A 10,874-nucleotide genomic window follows, 5' to 3' on the forward strand; every position below is an offset into this window, starting at 1 on the left:
TGACATGAACACCATCGATAACCTCTGGGCTATACTCGACCGGCAAGACAAGAACCAAAAAAAAACAACTTCGAAGAGCGATCTACTCCAAGTTTTGAAGCAAGAGTGGGTGAAAATCCCACAATCTAAAATTGACGAGATGATTCTCACCATGCCCCAAAGGATCAACGAACTCCAAGAAGCGAAAGGAAGATCTACTAGATATTAATTAAATTATAAATATATCAATTCATGTGAATATGACTGAAAAATTTCATTTTTTTCTGAAAAGGTGGTTTCTATTTACTTGTGCCCACGCTGTGTACAAACAAGCAGAATAATAGTACAAATTCTTAGCAATGAGTCACGGAAAGGCCCAAGTTTAAATAAAACCCAGTTTAGACTTTTTCGGACTAAAATTCCAACTTCAAACTTATTTGTTTGTTTGTTTCTAAGTGCAAAGCTACATCATGGGCTGTCTGTGCTGTGCCCACCGCAGGTACCAAAACACGATTTTTAGCGTTATAATCCCTCATTCTTACCAATGAGTCACCGAAAGGCCCAAGTTTAAATAAAACCCAGTTTAGACTTCCAACGGTGAATTCCAATACCGATTTGATAGTGGATTTTGTTTTTCACTTTTATCTTATATTCCGATCAGCGTAAAGTTTTAGTTATATTTCTCTTTATTAATTTTGTAATCTTTTCTTAGTATTTAGTTTCGTCGTCTTTTAGTTTTTGTTTGATTTAATTATTTTCTCTTTAACTGTCTTATTCATTTGTTTCATTTGATTCTGTTTAATAGTTATACAACTGTGTGTTAATATTGTGTACTAATAAAAGTGTTCTTTCCGTTTACTGAATTCTGCCTTATCTCTTCTACTGGTGTCAGAGGCAAGTTTAATATCCACTCTCATCTATCAAATCTTAAATTATCCTGTTATGTAAGGAATCTAATTACCTGTGTGTTATCTATTACTTAATCAAGGTATACCACACTACTTACATACCAATTTAAGCACTGTGTAAAAAGATTGCCTTCAATAACATCTATATCACTATATTAGCAGCATTCCTAAAATTGTTCATAATGCCAAACAAAAGCAAAGCTTGAACAATACTGGTCAAAAGAATACCTACAAGAGCAGACACAATGCTTTACCAATTGAACAGCTGCAAAAACATCCATAACATGATATATAGCAGCAGGGTACAAAAACAATGTCTCCAACATCGTATCAAAGTCACGCTTACATTATCTTCAACACTGTTTCAACAGAGAAAGCTACACCATCCGCATACTATGCTGTACTATACTGTAAAACCGCAGGTACGGGGATATACAAGAGTTAATATCATGCAAGGTTTTTTATACGGATGAAAAGAAAAACAAATTATATGTCACTGAATAAATATTCATATGTCTGATTCAGGAATGAGGTTTTTCTAGTTAATAAGCGAACCTTAAAATATACTGTAAGAGAAAAAGGAGTTAAGAGAGTTAGAATGAATGATAATATATTATACTTCCAGTGTCAATATGTTGCAATGTAAGAATGGACTGGGGGCTAATATTTCTTGTTTTAGTTACTTTAGCTTCTTGCGTTATTGAAGTTTTTGGTTTAGGGCAAAGCTATATAACAGGCTTTTTGCGCGGTTATGTTCATCGCGGGAATCGAACACTGAATTTCAGCATTATAGGCTCTCTAGCTTATAGCTGAGCCAGCTGAGGATAACTTCTTGGTTCACAAAAACTCTTTAAAAATTCCAGATGACAGTACAATACCATACATTAACTTTCAGATAGATAAATTCTCAAAGAAACCAAGTTTGAGTCCGGATGTTGTAAGAAAGACATCTGGTCTAATTCTGATAATTTTTCGCTTAAGTTAACACCGTTTTCTTACTCCAAAAACGTAATATAATCATTAACTTACCTAAACCCCTCATATTCATATATATAGTCTCATGGCTGAAACAATTCTTCCTGTATCTATGGGATAACTATATCCTAAGGGATAAGTGTGACATGCGCATGACGTCTCGCATGCACGTGTTATTTCGACTGCTCTACAATCACGTTTCGGTTTCATGTAATATCACATGAATCATATGAGCCGATAAGGATCAACCTTTAATCCTCTATGTCACTTGGTATAATTAATGACACGTCAATCCAATAAAGTAACAATAGTTATCAGTGAATTTGGTCATGCAGTGACTTAGCTAAGTTCGAACACTCAGCAACAGGATACACGAAGCAATGCAAGATTTTACATACCGAGTTTCTGAGATGGAGTTAGAAATTGTGTAAATTTATGCATTATATAGGCAGAGTAAAGTATACTATTTTATTGGGTTAAAATTTTCGGTTATTTAACTATTTCGACAATTAATAAGGGTAATTGGCTAGCACTAACACGAAAGATATAATTTACAGCCATTGTCCTAGCTCTTACTATACAACTTAGCTTCATGCATCTTGCTGTAACGATCTGATATTCTGGGTTATTAATTCATGTATAACTACCCAGATAGGACCAGGCAATGCCAAAATATTATCCTCAAATTTATCGAGTCCTATATTTTTTAAGGCTCAGATTAATATTCTCAGTCATTTCATATGAATATTTCAGTTAATTTCGGTCTATTTTAAATACAATAGAGTTACTCTGCATACATTATACATTTCATACTAAACTACTATTGACATTGGAAGATTTGTGGAAGATTATGGTAACCAACGTCCTGTTTGGATATGATTCTTAGAGAGAGAGAAAAAAACTACTATTACTATGTTAGGTTTAGCGTTTGTTTTCAACGTAACTATAGTTACACCGCTACTTTTAAGCTCTTGGTTTCTATATCTTATATTCTTATTAATTTTCTGTGAATATTGATATTATTTTCGGGTTAATTTGGGAACACGATGGATAACTTGGTTTAAGATGATGAGATCATACAATTTTATAGTAATTTAGTAATACTAGACACACACTTTCAGATGTAATAAAAGGAATAAACATCGATTGGATAAAGTTGGTGATTTGCCCCCTGGCGAATAACTTGTATTGTCGTGCTAAAAAATAGATTCAGTAAACTTCGTAAGTGCTAACATTTTTCATTCTTTTTCAATAAAATTGTTATGTGATTATGTTTCATCTACTAAGATATATTTTTGTAATGAAAATTGGAAACAACCAATTATTTAAAATTATTTACAAAAGTACTCGCCACCTCTCACGTAAACAACCCTTTAGCAGTAATGCACATGAGCTTGACGTAAGCGAGACAGTTATCCAAACTCTATCCTTCTCGTAAATTACGTGTGTTAAATAATATATTTTAGGTAATATTACTAATATTCTATTTGGTTATCAAAGCAATTTAATTTTGTTTATTTCATTTAGTGAAGGTAGTTTTGTTTGCGCACTTGATTTAATTTTGGTCTCAATTTCAACTACCACATTGGCACACGTTGTTGAAGTTGATAAATGAGTCATGTGATCGATAGTATCCCAAATCTATTAAACAGGTGTTAAATATTTAATATATATATATATATATATATGTTATAATAAATATTAAGATCTAACACATAACATATAATATTTAACTTATAATATTAATATTTCATGTATAGCATAGCACGTGAATTAGAAAAAAAAAAGAATGTTGGCTTGGTAAATTTCCCTTTTAGCGGCGGGTACTAGCTGGTTGTTTTCCTTGCTATACTTTAATTTTATGGAGTCTCTGTCACGGTATTTTAGCCCACGTGCACACATAATTTTGTTATGTTTAAAAATTCAACTTCCGTAAACTGTATACATTTTCAAGTTTAAAAAATATATAGAATTTTTTTTTTTCCAAATGCATGCTTGGATTCGCTTAACATCCCACAGATGGGTCAGCGGGAAGTTTATGGGCTTACAATGTTAAAGTCCAGAGTTCCATTCCTAGCGGTGGACAAAGCCTAGATAGCCTCGCGTGTAACTTTTCTTCTTTCTTTCTTTCATTTATTGTAAAATTATTTAAACAATGCTATAAATTATGTGAATATTTTATGGAGGGTTGAGTAAATTATTTTAAAACAATGTTGATTATGCAAATAATCACAACAGATATAAAGTCACAATGGAAAGGAATGTATCAGAACTACATTGTTTGACGTTTGTAGGTATTGCGATGGCACCGAAAATTGATCGCTTTTAGGAACTGTATGTAACAGCCATTTTCTACGCAAAATATTAATACACTCAGATCATAAATATGTATTCTTATCGGGGTGTAGAATCTTCAAGATGGGGATATGATCCTTTGTAGTTAATGGCATTGGAAAACGAAAGAACATGGATCAACTTGGGAAACCAGGACCATCCAGGAAGACACCTGCAACAAGTCGTACCACAGCCGTGGTATGCAAAATGTAGCATCATGTAATAGGTGAGAATCCACCTACAAGAAGGTTAGTAGTAAAAGACATCCACGTGCCCTAAGCAAAAATATGCAAGATAATCAAAAGTCGCGTATACACAAGTTGCTTCTATGAAACAAATCCATCCAACTGTCACATACCTCCAAGCAGCTGGATAATAAAACGAGTATTCATACTATTCCATACGAAAATATACCGGTTAAGTTGCCAGACGCAGCGCTTATACATATGGACTTTTGAAACTTCGTTGGAAAGATGCCATCCCCGAATACTAGATGGATTATGGAACCAAGACAAGGAGTAATAGTGTACTTTTGTTATAGCAACCTTGCGACGGAGCGTTTAGCAATGGAAACTACGCTGCAGAGCTATTGTCAAGATGTAAGGCCGTTAGGTAGAGCATGACAGTACGTTGCGACGTAGTGAGATTTCAAAATTGTTTAAGTATAATATATTCAACCACCGTATTTCAGACTCGATATTTCAAATAAATTTAACTGGAGAATAAACAGTGTTTCTAAAACTGATGTTTCTGGAGTAAAGGAAGAATTTCATTAAATCTAGACACTCGATTGACAAGTTTGCCTTTAGCATTATTTCGTGACTTGAATCTTATTTTGATCAAAAATTATAAATAAGTTAGAAGAAAAACTATCACATTTTAACCTTTTTATTTCTGGCATAATTTATACACTGTAGGTTTTATGGAATTCATAATATATATATATACGTATTTCTTACTAAATAATTATTGGCTTTAATTACAAAATCTTCAATAAGTACGAATAACATTTGAAAGTTTACTCTCACACAAAAGTCCCTAGTCTAAAATCGTATCCAACACGAAGTTTCAGCATGCGCCCAACAGCGACAATTATATTATGTTTTTTAATCATAAAATTACAATTGGTAGTTTATCTGAAATTTGTCAGGAGTGTAAACATTGTCCATATCGAGGCGTTTGAACCATTAGGGATGTAATTTAATGGCTTAAATATTTTATTATTCTTCCTTCAGGTGAGCATTTTAAGTTGAAATAAGACCTTCTAAATCAAGACTAATAACATTTTATTCTACTAGTTTCTGAGTTTACTGATCGTTTGAGGAACCAGTAACAAGCATTCGTGTGAAAGTGAAAGCTATTAAAACTTTTCAGTTCGTGTTTCAATACATGTTACTCGCTGTCCATAAAAGTATCTGAAGCATTTACTTGATGTAAACAACAATTTACCTTTCACATTGTAAGACTCCCTTTAAAACATAAGACGTGAAAGCCGATAATTTATACTGAAAGAAACAAAAGTTTAACTATCCATAGATCAGTATTTAATGCGGATTTACAGTTACTGAATGTGTAAACGAATCATATAGAATATGTTACATTTACTCCTGTTTTATAAAGTAGTTTCCTTGTCATTTATTTATCTACAGTAATACTATTTAAACTATTAAAACAAAAAGCGCAAACTGTGGTACTTTTTCTCAACGGAAAGTGATAAAAAAGCTCAAATAATATTTCTGAATAACTCATATTTAATTCAATAAAAAATTGCATTTTTTATAGTCACTTCATTTCATGGACATAGCCAAACACGAGTATTGAATCATATAATAGTTTACAGCTTTGATACTTTAACATGCAACAATAAATAATAACAAAAATTAACTTTTAGCTCAATGTTACAGATTCAAAGCACTAACACACACACACAAAAATTACAGACCTACTCTACGCTCAAAAACGAACCGATACCCATAAACATATAAATACTCTATACTCAGAATTACGTATCGTTACTCATAAACATAGAAATACGCCCAACTGTTATCCATTAATACAAAAACATTCTTTACTCAAACTACCAATTGTACTACTCCGTAACACAAAAAGACTGTATTAATATAACACTATGGTCTCTAAAAATGAACATAAAATGCCCACTCAAAACGACGACCTCTACTTAATAACACAAACAGAAACTGCTTACCCAAATGATACATTATCTCTAAAAGTGAAAATAAAAATATAGATACTTAGTAAAGTTTTGTGTTTGACATATTTGTTTGTTTCGGAATTTTGCGCTAAACTATATAAGGACTGACTGAGTACAGCAGTTCCTAATTTTGAACTGATATACTAAGTAGTAGGCAACTAATCAATAGCACCACCGCTAATTCTTGGTCTAATCGAAGAGAAAGATTTTACTGTCGCTTTTATAACACAACCATAACCCCAAACTGTGAAGCGCATTTTTGCAGTAACAGGTAGAAAACTTGAATTCTTCGATTCACAGGCTGGGAATGCTAAACACGAGGCCACGCCCGGTCCCATCAAATCAGTGAACGTATACATTACAAACACAACTAGGATGAAATCATTATACACTTTATATAAAATGCCGTATAAATCAGCCTCCATACAATTTTCTGGATTCGAGATATATGATCTTCCTGTCGAATTTATTTTACTCCAAAACCATATATAGAGAATTGGACATTAATAACTTAGCTTTAGGCTCGTCCCACAATGTTAATACGATAAAATGATATTGTGATCCCAATAAATATTAATATCACTTAAGTACTTGAACTAAGTACTTAGGATACGATTTCAAAAAGCAATAAAAGCGGGGGAAGGGATTGACAGAAGTAGATAATTCTAAGAGTTATTAACGAACTCTTGTAATATCCAGAACAAGTTTTTCTCTTGTAAGAGGAAACTACAACTAAATCAAATGGCTTCAACTTACACCGAACTAACTTATATTAATCACGAAAATATGCGTTTTCTCACGACGAAAAAAAAAGGGGGGCAAATACAGACAATTTATGTACAAATAAAGACGTAGCTCTCTGTCTAACGAGGAATAAAAACTGAAAACTCAAAATCCTTTTTTTTTCTGATATGTTCTCACGCGAATTTCATGTTTATATCTACTATACCATCTTTACGGCTAAGCAATTCAACAACAGCTTGCTGCAATGACCTGGATCTGTTTTATATTGTTATCTACACTGTACAACACAGAGAACAGTCAGACGATCCAGCTGTACCGAGCGAAACGATGGCAGAGCTGAGCATAAAAATCGGGGTACAGGTGTTCTTTACATATGCGCATTGCATACTAACCCATACCGGTGCGGTAACTATCCAATATCAAGGAAAATATTCTCTCTATGGACAAATCTCTTCCTAAACGAATAGACCGATCCAGACCAAACTTAGCATGCTAAGTTAGTAGTCCAGTAGGAGAATAAGAATATTGCTGTTGTTTAGGTCCCCCCTCTTTCCTAAATAACACCATTTTACTTGTAGCTTATACTAAGGTTAGAATAAGTACTTAAGCCTCAATTAAAGAAGTATTTCATAATTAAAATATTTTTAGGATATTTCTTACTTCTTGATGAAGAATATAGTTTCCCGTAGAAGCATAATTGAAGGTTATTATTAAATTTAATGCATTAAATGTAACAAATTCAGACAGTAGAAATCTTGACCACATCTCTACTGTGAAATGAGCTGCTTTCAACAAGAAGTGACGCAGCTGCTTTGCCATTTCTGACAAGTTTCTCGACTCGACTACTAAACCTCCTCACTTCCCCTGTATTATAACAATTTTCTAGGAAAATGAACGCTACTGAAAATATTCGCAGAGATTTAGCTCTTTTTTAGCACATTTCTGCATGTTTTTCGCGTTTACATTATAAAAACAAAAACGAAGGAGTACACTCCTCAAAAAATAACCTAATCTACAAAGCTTTTAAGATAAAATACTTAAAGTGTATTACAAGAGCTCAAAAAGAAAGCCCATTATGGACTGAGAGTTCACTTTTACTTGTAGACTTTCACCGAATCTGTCGGGCTTTCCCCACGGGCAGAGCTGGGTATAAAATTTGCCCCTAAAAAATTAGTCCAATTACACATCTACTTAATTATTATACTCATGTTTAACACTGACGCTGTCCCAAAGTTGTTTCTCTACTCGTAATACTGAAACTTGTCCGAAAGTTATCTCCACTGGTTAATATTAACCCTATCCGAAAGTTGCTTCTCCACTCTTCAATACTAATATTTTTACGTAACTTATTATCTCCACTGTTTAATACTGACACTTGTTAGGAAATTACTATCTCCACGTTTTTTACTCTACTGTTTAATACTGACACTTGTTCGGAAGTCGTTATCTCTACTGTTTAATACTGACACTTGTTAGGAAATTACTATCTCCACGGTTTTTTACTGACACTTATTCGGAAGTCGTTATCTCTACTGTTTAATACTGACACTTGTTCGGAAGTCGTTATCTCTACTGTTTAATACTGACACTGTCCAACAATTGTTTTTGTACTGTTTAACACTGACACTTGTCCGGAACTTGTTATCTCTAATGTGCAGTACAAAGACTGGTAACGATGCAGAATGTCCCTGTTCTCTCTATATATATAACACAGGTAACAGCTTGAAAATTAAACTTTATCTTAAACAAACCTACGTAAAAGTTGTTTGCTTTGCTGTATGCATTTAGAACAGCTCAGAAGTTGGAAGTTGTTCTATTATTTTAAAAACCTCGAGAATGATCACAAGAAAGTGAATCTCCATTTTACAATATTATAGGCAGTTCAACAATTTATATTTTTATTCTCTGTATAGGAAGGATAGTTTAGAAGTTGCGTTCAGCAATGAGACTCGGAAATGTTCAATGGACTTCATAATACTAGTGATGATTCAGAACTTACTCTATCCACTGCTTACGCTTGGCAAAGCAACCGGAAGGTGCGCTGTCCTCTGAGTAAGACTAGAAATAGCCCCTGGAATTGTTCTCGCAACTCATCGAAACTAAAGTAGTGAACTTGGTGTATCTACACACCTTCCACACACTTATCTTCAAAGCTCCGTTATTTTGACAACAGAGTAATGTACGTAATTCTTCAAAAGTAATTAAATAAAGAATTTAGAAAGCAGCAGATCCAAGTTTTTAACGGACTATGATATCCATTAATTGACCAATATCTATTGATTTGTCACTATGATAAAGAAAAATGTTGGAACAGTAAAACTTTATGAGGTATATATTAATAATTAGTTTTTTTACTTTATAATTCGCACTCAATTTTAATTAAAACATTGAAACAAGTTGTTTTCGACAAAACATCGATCAACAGAAAAGTTGACGAACAAGCATTTTTACAGTAAACGATGTACAATTCCATAATCCTAAACTCAGCTTTACAGTAAACGATGTACTATTCCATAATCCTAAACTCAGCTTTACAGTAAACGATGTGCTATTCCATAATCCTAAACTTACTTTTACGGTAAACGATGTATTATTCCCTACTCCTAAACTCAGTTTTACAGTAAACGATGTGCTATTCCATAATGCTAAACTCACCTTTACAGTACACAATGTACTGCTCCATAATGCTAAACTCACCTTTACAGTACACAATGTACTGCTCCATAATGCTAAACTCACCTTTACAGTACACAATGTACTATTCCATAATCCTAAACTCACCTTTACAGTACACAAAGTACTGCTTCATAATCCTTAACTCACCTTTACAGTACACAATTACTACGCCATATTTCTTAACTCACCTGTACAGTACACAATGTACTATTCCATAATGCTAAACTCACCTTTACAGTACACAATGTAATGCTCCATAATCATAAACTCACCTTTACAGTACACAGTTACTACGCCATATTTCTTAACTCACCTTTACAGTACACAATTACTACGCCATTTTTTAAACTCACCTTTACATTAAACAATGTACTGTTCCATATTACTAACTTCACCTTTACAGAATCCATATTTAAGAAATTAACATTATAATAACGTAAACAAAACGAGAACTCACCATCGAATATCATACAACTACAGATATTTACCTGTCTAGTGAGAAGAGAGGTTGTCAACAGTTATAAATCAAGCAAGCTCTACATAGTATTATCAGCTTTCAAGGTTTTTCGTGAATTTACTCATGTGACGTCAACTCCAAAAACCATCAACAACGCAGTGTTTCCTCCACTGTTTCGGTTTCGTACGTTGGCGCTAATGAAGGAAATCGGTTAAAGCACAGTCCCCAGCCCGTACAAGTCGGAAAGAGCAAGAAGGCTGCTAGACAACTTGGCGCCACTACTACGCAGTCGCTGCTGGAACTCTAACGGCTCAAATGTGCAGTATGGCTCACACAAGAATTGTTCAAATTGACAGAAAGGTGGGGGCTAGAGGAAGCTAGACCTTTGATATGATCGGAATATGTTGTGGATTTTCTATGCAATCACTTCAATTATTTTGTTTTTAATTAGTGAAAGCAATATTTTTATATAAGTACATTCTAAGAACTTATCGGTGTAAGTAAAGAAGAATGTATAACAATATGATTTATGTAATTACTAGAAAAGATATCACAAGCAATACCACCAGGTATTACATTATCAAGAACT

The 10,874-nt window shown here is 33.5% G+C and overlaps 1 protein-coding gene across 5 annotated transcripts in view; it reads right to left on the minus strand.

The window, feature by feature from the left end:
- LOC106463315 (kazrin-like) overlaps positions 1-10,463 on the minus strand; it is a 63,325-nt gene extending 52,862 nt beyond the window's left edge. For all 5 annotated transcript variants that reach the window (XM_022390792.1, XM_022390793.1, XM_022390791.1 and 2 more), the window contains exon 1: positions 10,317-10,463. The gene's annotated coding sequence lies outside the window, so the exon portion shown is untranslated. The remainder of the gene's footprint in view (positions 1-10,316) is intronic.
- Positions 10,464-10,874: the final 411 nt, after the last annotated feature.

The sequence above is a fragment of the Limulus polyphemus genome, unplaced genomic scaffold, assembly GCF_000517525.1.
Source record: "Limulus polyphemus unplaced genomic scaffold, Limulus_polyphemus-2.1.2 Scaffold1376, whole genome shotgun sequence".
Taxonomy (NCBI): domain Eukaryota; kingdom Metazoa; phylum Arthropoda; class Merostomata; order Xiphosura; family Limulidae; genus Limulus; species Limulus polyphemus.